The sequence below is a fragment of the Chaetura pelagica genome, unplaced genomic scaffold (genome assembly GCF_000747805.2).
Source record: "Chaetura pelagica isolate M959 unplaced genomic scaffold, ChaPel_1.0 scaffold364, whole genome shotgun sequence".
Lineage (NCBI taxonomy): Eukaryota > Metazoa > Chordata > Aves > Apodiformes > Apodidae > Chaetura > Chaetura pelagica.
The window spans coordinates 2,311,940-2,323,524 of NW_009953089.1; the positions used below are offsets into that span (position 1 = coordinate 2,311,940).

Here is an 11,585-nt window from a genome sequence, read left to right on the forward strand (position 1 = left end):
CATATTTCATGTCACCTAACTGTGCAAAGCAGACCAAAGCATAAACATGTGTTTTTAACTAGGTAATACAGATGTTTCTTTGGAGTTCTTTTTTAATTGTGATTCACATATTCTGGTAATTTATAAGACTATCCAGAAAATTGCAGCTCTCTTTATTTTATTTTTATTTCCAATGGAAACCCAATAAAAAGGTTTTATTCTGTAGTGACATGAATGCAAGAACTTTGAGCCGTTTGAAGTATGGCCCCAGCACGTGGCTTCCCTGGTGGTGAAGGCATCAGAGACCTCAGTCAAGTCTCAAGTCTCTCAAGTGTTGAAGCAAGTCCATGAGCAACCTGAGAGTGAAGCTCATGTAGCCAAGCTGAGCTTGCTAATCAATGAGCTTAAAGCTGTTTGTTGTTATATTGTCTCCTGGGTCAGGGAATATGTGATCCAGGTCTTCACAATAGATGTGTTTTCAGTTTTGAATAAGCACACATAGTTTTCAATAGAAAAAATATTTCATGTTTTTGTAACCAGCTCTAGTTATTAGAGTGAATGACATCATGCAGAGCCCTGACATTATTTTTATGTACTTGTGCATGGCTTCAGACTCCTGATGCAGTCTGTAGTACTGAACTAATGACGATCAACAAATCAGTGTTCTACAGTGTCCATGAGTCTCCAAGGACCACAGTGACTCTGAAAATACTGGCTTGAGTTTTTCTCTCTGCTCCTTCCTGCCCTGTGGGATGCTTTGTTTTTTTTTTTTTTTTTTTTCCAAGAGGATGATAGAATAGGAGAAAATGCTTGTGCTTTTGTACTTGGACAGCTGTGGTCTGCAGGAGTGGCTGTGCAGGAGCACAATGTACAATTTAATTCCTGTTGTCAAGGGGTTTGATGAAATCATTGCTGGTCTGATTAAAACAGATAAAAATAAGGCTGACTCTGTGGCCTTTCTAGTTCTGAGTGCCTCTTCCTGACCCCCATTACAGCCTTCAAAACCCACTCTGTAGAAATCTTCAAGATGGGAAGCTTGGCCAGAGAATGGTTATTACTGCCAGTTCTCACTCATGTCTGAGCTGTGAATAAATGCAAGTACCCTCTTCCCAGCAGTGAGGGACTGAGAGATGCTTCCACTCACTTGACACTTTGTTCCTGGAAAAGATCTGTAGAAAACCACCAGAAATCTGATACAGCCACATCTTCACCTTCTCTTTGAGGCTGCCCCTGGGCACGTGGTCCTGAGCACATCTGATGTTCTGCATCATATAAAGGAAGAGGAGATCATCCACTGCCCCCACAGTTTGCCATCTGATCTGAGCAGCTCAGCTTCTGTCCCAAAACTTTTGTATGCAGACAAGACCCCCCAGCCCAAGGGTACCTATGTAAGTGGGAAAGTCTTTGCTCACTGCTGGCACTGGTGTGTTGGGCTGTGTGCAATGACACTGCTTGAGAAGGTCAGAGAAAGTGGTCTGGCTGCTGATACTGGTGAAGCTGTGAAGTCCCCAATCCAGTGCTCAACTCAGGGGGGCTGATTGCTCCAGCCAGTACATCTGTCATGGGGTAGCAGCTCTGCAGACAAGAAGACTTTTGCAGATGTTGAGGTCTTCTCAGTTGCTGCTGTTCTTGGTGCTCTCCGGCTTCTACTTTGTAGTTTCTAATCCCTTAAAACTTGAAAGAAATGCACCTTTCAGTGCTCAGCTCAGGCTGTAGAGGAGACTTGTCTTGTTTTGCCCCTCTTCATGCTGGTCAGCTGTTGTCTGCTGTGATGAGCATCCTTGCACAGACATTGCATGAACACAGAGCACACAAACACCCAGCTGGCTGGGAGGTAAATGGGGGAAAAAAGGGGCAGCAACTTTCCTCAGATGGTGTCTGTTGAGAGAAGGGAGAGCACTGCTGCTCTCTTTAAATTGTAGAAGCTTTTCTTTTGGCAATCAAAGCACCTGGATTCTTGATGAATTTGATTTATATTGGTCCAGACTGGCTTACACTGCTTCACAGAGGCTGCATTTTATGCTTAACACTGTTACAGTGCTAGAAAGTCTTCATTAATACTTCAGCCAGAATTTGTTCTTAAAGAGGAAGTCACTTTTGGATTTGTTAATATATGCAGCTTTTTCCCAATATTCTTTTTAATATATATTCATGAACAGTCTCTGCAGCATTGTGCAGTGCTGGCCTTTTTTTTATCTGTGCCTGCCACAAAGGCTTGTTCTAGAAGTCAGGCTTTTTACAACTTCCCTTGAAAATTTCTCTTCTGCACATTTTCCTGCTGCCAGTAGAGAAGCAACCAAAGCAGAAACCCTTTGGCCTTTCTTTGGCATTTGATCCCATACCCCAGAGGGTGTGTGGTGACCCAGCTGGGGGACAATCAAACACGTGTCCTTCCCCCTGTTCCCAAATCTGTGTTCACTCTGCAGCAGCCCTGAAGGTTCAGGACCATAGGGAGCTGGATATGTGAGAAGTCTCTGCTCTCCTTCCACACCTGGCTTCTACAGGAATCTATTTGCCAAGAGTCTAATGCAGTATTTCTTCTTATTCAGTAAACTCTGGAGAGGATGGGCATCCAACCCCATCCAGCCTAGCCCACACAGTGAGGTTCCTCTGCCCTATCAGGGTTCCCAGAAGCAAATCTGCATGGATAGTTCAGTGTGAAGGTGCCACCACTTTGTCAGTAGGTCTGTCCCAGACCTGCAGGTCCTGCCCTGGGTGCTGCTCTGCCTGTGGTTGAGCCACCAGCTCCCTGGAACAGGATTTGATTTGTACTTCCAATGAAAATATTTTGCCTTGGGAGTTTTCTTGGAGTTGTGCTGTAAAACTGTACAGAGGACTCCATTTGACTGCTTTAAGTACCTTAGGACAATAGACTTGGGAAAATTCTAGTTAAACTACACATGAATGAACGTTGAGTCTTCTGGAGCTGCTCTTGTGTTTATCTCAGCTGGTCTTGGAGGTGAAATTGCAGCTTTCAGGGTTTATAGGCCTAGATTAACCTGTATGTGAACCCTGCTTCTCACAGGGCACTGTGAGACCACTTCTCAGAAGTGGTCTTATTAGGTCCAATGACTGTTTTCTAGGCCTTTGCTTTTTACTTTCTATTGCTTTTGTTGTATCTCTAGATGTTTTGATTTTTGTAGATTTTTCTCCATATAGGAGCTTTTGTTCTGCTCCAAAAGAGGCTTGTTACTTTGGAAGCTGGTTCCTGTGTCTGTCCAGAGGAGAGGGCAGCAGGAGGGACATCAGAGGGCTTAGTCAGGATCTCATGGTGGGACCAGGTAACTTTGAACAGTTGCATGTGTGGCAAGGAAAATACATGACTATGGCATTTCCAGGCCTCCTAATTTGTGTTGTTCCATGGACACGATCACTTTTTTAAGATAATCAAGAGTTACCCTCCTTTAGAGATAGTAGCTAAGATTGCCAGGGACCAGAAAACAGTTAATCCCAAGGAAATAGCTCAGTGAAGAGAAATCAAGGAGCATTGCCACCAGCCTGTACCACAAAGATGGTGAGTGCTAAGTCTGAGAAGGTATTTGGGTTTATAAAGACCAGTGGAGCGTGTCTCTAAATGCTATGCTCAGATTGCACAGCAAGGAGAAGTGTGTGCTGCTGAAAAGAGCTGTGAAAATATCCTGGGAGATAAATCTGGGTCTGGATGTAGGCTTGGAAGTGGGGTTGGGATCACCCACTCAGCTCTCCGAGCGCTCCCGGCAGCGCGTGTTCTATAATGAGCCGGTTCCTTTCCTTTTTGGTGCCACGGCAGAGTGCTGGGGCTTGCACTCCTGTCACGTGCAGTCTGGGGAGGCTCATTGCTGTGGCTGGCACCCAGCTGGGACATTTCTTCCTCCAAGAGTGTGGAGAAGCTGTTGTGAAGGCTGTTTTCCAAGAGTTTTTTGAATGCAATCCCTGGGAATGGGTCCTGCAAGAGGGACCAGCACTAGTGGCCTCTCCTTGCCACTGCTGGGGTGTCTTTAGACCCTGTCCTCAAAAGGGTGTTGTGTATTCCATTCCTGGAGACCTGAGCACCTCAGAGAGTCTCTGACTTGCTGTGTTAGCAGAAGAGGTGTGAGCTGATGAGGGGGTGGAGCAGAGGATGTGTGTGTTGCCACGCTCTGGGTGGGCATCACAGCCTGTCTGCTCTGAGCTGCTGGCACTGGGGCAGTCATAGAAGCATTAAGGTTGGAAAAGACCTTCAAGACATCAAGTCGAACCATCAGCCCTACACCCCCATGACTGTTAAGGTATCTGCCCATTTTTTTTAACAACCCCAGGGCCAGTGTCTCCCTGGGCAGCCCATTCCAAGACCTCACCCCTCTTCCAGTGAAGGAATTTTTCCTAATATCCAACCTGAACCTCCCTGACACAACTTGACCCCATTTCCCCTTGTTCTATTGCTGGTCCCTAGGGAGAAGGGGCCAACACCCACCTCTCTGCAACCTCCTTTCAACAACCACTACCTCTCCCAGCATGGCACACACACTATGTGGGGTGTTGAGACAGGAACTGTGGCTGACAACTTGTCCTGCTACAAACACTGCTGCAGGAAAACAGGACTGGCCAAATGTTTGCACAACAGCCATGTGTCAGTGAGGGCTGGGAATCTGACAAGTTAAGATATTGCAAATATGAGTAAGGGGAAGTGTTTCCCATTATTTTCACTGCACATCAACCAGAAAAGGATACAGGTTGCTGCAGCTTTGCTGGTCAGCTTCCCAGTAGTGTCTTCTGGGTTTTTTTGGTGATGCTGCTGTGGACATGCATTTGAATGGGTGTAACCTCCTGAAGGCAGCTGTGGCAAAGGGGAGATCTTCAGGATGTTCAGATGTCCAGGGCAGGAATTAGGAATAAATGTTTTCAAGATGAAGTATGTTTTTGTGTGAAACTACTGGTAGAGTTGAATCATTTTAGAGATTTGGGCTTTAGGATATTTTTTGGGAGAAACTGAGAGGTTTCCTTGAGAGAACAGAAGTTCAAAGTTAAATACTGTCAAATGCTCTTTGATCAGAAAATTGTATTCTTTCTTAATCTAGAAAGCAAAGGGAAAAAAAAAAAAAAAAAAGACCAAGCTTGGATTACTGAGCTAGCTGGAGAAATTTTGCTTTCTATTTTCCAGAGAAAAATGAACTGATTTTGTATGGATAAGTATGTGGTAAAAACTAATGTCCTGCTGCTCTGGAAGTAGAGGAGACCAAGGAGAGGAGCTGCTGAAAGCACCTTTGGATGCTGAGGAGTCTGCAGTGGGTGTTAAGTTTAGGGGCTGGTAGAGTGAGGTAGGGAGAATTGCTGGGGCAGTTGGGAAGTGTCAATAAGCACCTCAGAGCTTTACATGGACGGGGCAGTGCTGGGAGGCTTTTTGTGGCAGATGAGCAGTGGGGAAATGGGAATGCTTGAGTAAATGGTGATTTCTTCATCTTGGAAGAAGTGCTGTTAGAGAGCAGGCTTGGGGTGAGAAATAGTCTTGCTACTGTTAACAAAGTGGTGGAAGACTGTTTTTGCCAGAACATCCCAGGTGCAAAAGGGTCAGGGAGCAATCACCTCTGTGGTCTCTGCTGGGCTGAGCCCATCACATTCCCACAGCTGCCTACAGGTCAGGTAACATCTCAGCTGTTGGACTTGGACAGGTTTGAGAGAACTTGGCCATGAATGACTTCAAGCAGTTCAAATGGGATATTAACAGGCTGGCTACCTCAAAAAGTGACTGATTTCAGCAGCTCTGGGATGCCTGGGTTCACCGAGTCACATCCTATGGGAGTTATTGGGTAATGCTTATAATTGGCAAAAAGTACAGAGTGAGGGCACCTCTTAGCAGTGGCTCCCTCAGCAAGAGCTCATGGTGTGTATGGGCTCATAGTGTTCATTGCTGCAGGGTTCCCCCCACCCCAGAAGTCTTCTGAGACCAGTTCTGGGGGAAGGAGGAGGAGAAGGCTGTCGAGCTCAGCTCCATCCACCCTCCCAAAGGCTGGAAGGAAGCTTGTTCCTTGCTGTGTGGGCAGCCTTTCAGATGGCCAGGATTTAGCACCCATCATGTAGGGTGCCCAGCACCAGGGGAAGTGCTCTTGGCAGCAAGGAACACGGTGTGCATTGCTCTCTCCTGGAGAGCAGGCTGTGGAGGGTGTTGGAGGAGTCAGTGTAACTCAGTTTCATCAAAGACAAGAACTGTCCTTCTCAGGCAGACTTCTTGCTTTTGCCTGAGTATTAAAGGTCACTTTAAAAGTGGTTTTCTTCATGTCGATAATATCCCTAGGGATGTCTTATGGGATGAGTTCTGCTGTGAGTGAAAAGGCTTCCATTTATTAGTGTTCTTCCACTAAACTTACAGAAAATCCATATTCTGCACCTCAAGAAAGGGGGACATTTGCCCAGGGACTGGCTGGCTGGAGACACTGGTGTGTGCAAGCACATCAGCACAGTCCTCTGGAACAAGGGAGCTGCAGTGTTTTCAGGGCTACCTACCAGAAATGCCTTTACTTTGTATCCCAGAGAGAGGAAGGTGAAAGCCCCTGCCCTGTGCTTGTGCCTTGCCAGAGCTGTTTCACTTGCTAAGAGGCCCTTGTGCATTTCAACATTTCACTGGTAGAATTTGAATTTTCATTTCCCCCTCATTTTGGCAATTATCAGCCAAGGTAAACATTTCACAACCAAATTCCTCCATGAGCACTGCCTGCAGTAACTGATTTCCAGGGTTGTATTTCTCTCACTGCTTTGCAGACAGTGAATACAATTGCCAGTCTGGCTACCAGGAGCAAGTGAGGGGGAAATAAAGCCCCATCAGAGGATAATGGATCTTTGCATTTTGAAAGCATGTGTGGGGGTGTTGCAGATTTTGCTCGAGCATGTTGTAGCTGGGTTGGGGGGTGGATTACAAGATGTTATTTTCAGAAAATAGGACAACCTGCCACAACAGAGCTTTTTTTTTCCCTTGTTTTTCACCACATCCTAGTAAAGGAACAGAGAAACACAAACCCTCATTGAGAATTTTTGGAGACAGAATTTTATTTATTAATCCAGGCACTGATCAAAGCCCAGGAGGGGAAATCTGTGCTGGTTTATCAATAGTAGTTTAGCACATATTTGGTGTTAATGGCATGTTCTGTTGGTTTCCAAGTCTAAGCCCTATGTGCTTGCTAAAGAGGGATGTTTAGTGAGTCAGGCAAGATCAGATCACTTGGTGGACACTTTCCTGCTTGGGCTCTTCTGTGTCATCTGGTAGAGTGGGACATGGAACAATATTGGCTTTTTGGAGCTCTTGTCTCTGACTGTTTTAGTGCTCAAGAATCATCAGGTGAACTGGGCTGCTTGAAAAAAAAGAGGGGCCATAATTAAAAGCAAAGTGTAGCTTGAGTGTAGCTAAAATAGTACTGGGGAATTTGGGGAAAGAAAGGCAACTTCACATTTCCATGGAGAGAGCACAGCTTCTGCTCCCCCACACACATCCAACAGCTGTAGCTTTTGTTCAGCATGTCTGGCTTCATGTATTGTTTTCAGAGCAGGGGTAATTAGTGTCTGAAAATGTAACTGCTCTTTGCTATTGTGGAACAATGTAAAAATCCTTTTTTTTCACTGTAAAACATTCCTGCCCTCTTTTGATCTTGTCAAGCTAGACAATACAGCTGTCTTGTCATCATATTTCCCACAGCAATGGAAAGTTTGCCAAATGGTTCAAAAAACCTCAGAAGCCCTTAATTGCTATGACTTCATCACTGAAACTGGGCTTTCTTTGGTTGGACTTGCCTCAGATTTAAGTGAATTTGGGGCAATTCAGAGCTGGCTGGCTTGGCAATAGTGGCTGTGGTTAAAAACAGGCCCAGCAGGTGAAGGCAGTGAGGATGATCTTAGTGCTACTCTGCTCAGTGTGGGGTGCCAGGTCACCTTCCCAAGTGCAATCTGGATCTTGCATCTGGGGAAGAACAACCCCAGGTACCAGTCCAGGTTGGGGCCTGACCTGCTGGAGAGTAGGGTAGGAGAAAGGGACCTGGGGGTCCTGGTGGGCAGGAGGATGACCATGAGCCAGCAATGTGCCCTTGTGGCCAAGAAGTCCAATGGCCTCCTGGGGTGGGTTAGAAAGGGGGTGGTTAGTAGGTCAAGGCAGGTTCTCCTTTCCCTCTGTTCTGCCTTGGTGAGACCACTTCTGGAATATTGTGTCCAGTTCTGGGCCCCTCAGTTCCAGAAGGACAGGGAACTGCTGGAAAGAGTCCAGGGCAGAGCCACAGAGATGCTGAAGGGAGTGGAACATCTCCCTGCTGAGGAAGGCTGAGGGAGCTGGGTCTGTTGGGCTTGGAGAAGAGGAGACTGAGGGGCGACCTCATCCATGGTCACAAATATGTAAGGGGTGAGTGTCAGGAGGCCAGAGCCAGGCTTTGTTCAGTGATGTCCAGTGATAGGACAAGGGGAAATGGGTGCAAACTGGAGCATAGGAGGTTCCATGTGAATCTCAGGAAGAACTTCTTTCCTGTGAGAGTGACAGAGCCCTGGGCCAGGCTGCCCAGAGAGGCTGTGGAGTCTCCTTCTCTGGAGACATTCCAACCCCCCTGGCCACGTTCCTGTGTGATGTGCTCTGGGTGACCCTGCTCTGGCAGGGGGGGTGGACTGGGTGATCTTTTGAGGTCCCTTCCAACCCCTAGGATTCTGGGATTCTGTAATACAAGGCAAAGAGCACTGTCCAGCTCATTTTCAGAGGAACTTGAGGAGGGAAGGATTTTCATTACTTTTTTCCCTAATGGGGTACATTTATTACTGAAGTGTTCCTTACCTGCATTGTCCATCAGTGAAAATCACTTCTGCTGATGCAGCCCAGCAGGATTGCTCAGATGTTAAGGAAGTGCAAAGGTGGTTGCAAAGGGTCACTCTTGGGGTTCCTGTTATGTTTAGGAAATGGAGAGGCAAAGGGGAAACACAGGGGTGGTGCTGGAGATAAGAACAGCAGCAGAAGGAAGACACCAGCCAAGGATCACTTGAAGGAAAAGGTGGAGTGTAAAGAATGAGCAATAAGAGAAGATGAAAGAAGAGTAAGTCAGAGAAAGTAAGAGGCAGAACAGGTAGATTTACATCAGAATGAGAGGCAGAGGTAGAGGCAATTAATTTTTGTGAGTCATCACCAAGCCATCCTGTCCCCAGAAAGGCTGACTCAGCAACATAGATGGAAAACCAGAGCTTTCTTTCTGAGATGCCAGGTCAGATCAAAGAGGCTTTGATTAGAAAAACTGGATTTTCTCTCACTGATCTTCCCCTGCTTTAAAGAATCTTCTCAAATGCCTCTTGTGAAGTCAACATCCACCCTGACCACCCCAGGGCTGGGCTCACTCACCTCTCTTCCCTGCCTGTCTCCTCTTCCCAGGTCTGAGTCATGGTCTATTTTGAGTCCTCTTGCACAACTGAGATCTCTGTTGTTTGGGCATAGGTGAGGTGGCCACAAGAGGCACCAATTACTGCACATCTTACAGGCTAGGGAAACCTAAAAAGAAAAGCAAGTAAATAAAAAAAAAACTTGATGGAAGAAGGTTTTTGTGATCTTGGCCAGATGCTTGGGCCACAAAAGCCCTGCTAGTGAGATGTTAAAATAATATATTAATGTCTTCTCTGGTTGATCATGATTCAGAACTAAGGTGCAGTCAGGAAAACAGGGAATAGTAAAGTGGTCTCAGTTACTGTTTCAGAAAGGCTGATGTGTTGGTGGTGGCTGGACTGCATGGGGCTGTGGTGACTGAGGGGCAGAGGGTGGGCAGCAGCTCCCAGTCTAAATCTTGATAGAAACATTCCTCAGGTTAGTTCATCTCTGAGATGTGCAGGAGTTTGCACTGCTGCTTGCAACACCCAGCATTGCCCAGTGTGCTATTTCAGGGCTCCAGGGGAGAAAAAAACCCACCCTAAAGGCATGTTTTGCACAATATAATGCATGCAGAATTGCCTTGGGTTTATTTCCCTCCCCCCAATTCAATTAGATTGTATTTAATGTAGCTCAGCTCAGTTCCATACTGCTTGTGACAGCAATATGAGGGCCAGAGCAATTCTCTAAACTCTATCTGCAGTATGAGCTCTACATAAACCCTTGGAGCTCCTGCCGTGGCAGCAAAGCCTGGCTTTCCCAGGAGGGGCCTGAGCCTCCTTGCTGTGCTCAGCTGGAAAAGCAGATCCCACACCCTGCAGTGGGACCTTTACAGGGTGGGCTGTGGTGCCCAAGTGTGGCTGCTCAAACACAGCAAATGTGGGTAATTACTGAAGATCCAGAAAGTGCTATTTAAGCATTTGGTGGTTTAGAGAGGGGGGAAATAAATAAATAAATGAACCCCTCATCTTGAACCCCTTTGTGTTGAATTACCAAGTCAGGGCTGATTGGGGAACCCCAGATCTTCCAGCAGACAGGAGCACAGGATGGTCCCCAGCTCTGGCTCTGCACAGCATCCTGGGTGTCCTCCCTGGGTGGAATGGGAAACCTGGCTTGAACCCAGCCTCAAGTTCTGCAGGGGAGACCTGAGGGGAACTGTGGGCACAGCTGCTGGCTGCACAACATGATATTCTCAGGGAAGGAGAGAGGGGTCCAACTTTGATCCTGAACCAAAACCCCACAGAGGCAGCCACTGTTGATACAGCACCTGAGCAGCTGTGCATGAGGAAAGCAGAGAGCTTTCTTTTCAGATCATGCAAATCATGCATTCCAAATCTTTCCATGATCCTAGTGGTGCTTAAAACAAAGCCACTTTCTTTCCAGGCTTCAAAACTGCTGTGACAGACACTAGGAAATCTTCCTTACCCCTGTTTTCCTCCCCTTTTAGGAAACAACAGTAAGCCCTGATGAAAAATGTGCATGGCCTGATGCCAACAGGCTTTGAAACCAAGTCAGGAAATGATCATGAGCATTAGAGTCTCTCTCATGTTCAGTTTTCATCAGACTTTGCTGTGTTCAGGTAGGGGAGGCAAGGCAGCCACTGCTCATCTCCACCATCTAGACAGACGTGGTTCTTGTTTTCATCCTACCACTATGATAGCTCAGGGAAGAAAATGCCTGAGGCAAATAACCATCTTTGTGCATCAACTGCTGATTACAAGGTTCTGCCTACACTTTTGGGTACATTTAGATTGAACCAGGAAAGCAAAAAGTCCTTCAGTCCTCCAACCTCCATTAACGCATCGTCTGTGATCTTTGTTTTCCTCTGGGGACCTAACTTTTTATGTAGGCATATATCAGTGGTGGCTGTTGCTGTTGGCTTGCTGTTGCACATTATTTGCCTTGAGCAGAGGAATGTCTCCCAGAAGGCCTCATCCTTTCTTTGTACCACACTGTAACTTCTTTAATTGCTGCTGTTAATTTGCTGCTGGCTTCGTCCCCTCTTCTCTCCGTGTGCTGAGCAGAACAGCATCATCAGGCCCCATGTCCCCACTGATGCTAACCTGGGCCATGCAACAGGACTTTTTCAAAATGCCCCTTCTAAGGATCCCCTTTCTCTTTTTTAATCAGAGTTTAAGCTTATTAGAGCAAAGAAGGGTTTGGCAGGACCTGTCAAACAGAACCACAAGTCTCTCAGCTTGGTCGCTGGCTGCAGGAGGTGTGTGAGGGCAGGGTTAGGGCTTTGATCACTTAACCCAGGGCATGCAGGCTGGTTTTT

At 46.7% G+C, this 11,585-nt stretch overlaps 1 protein-coding gene across 1 annotated transcript in view; it reads left to right on the forward strand.

Moving 5' to 3' along the window:
* SYNPR (synaptoporin) overlaps positions 1-11,585 on the forward strand; it is a 45,845-nt gene that overhangs the window by 21,794 nt on the left and 12,466 nt on the right. The window lies entirely within an intron of this gene.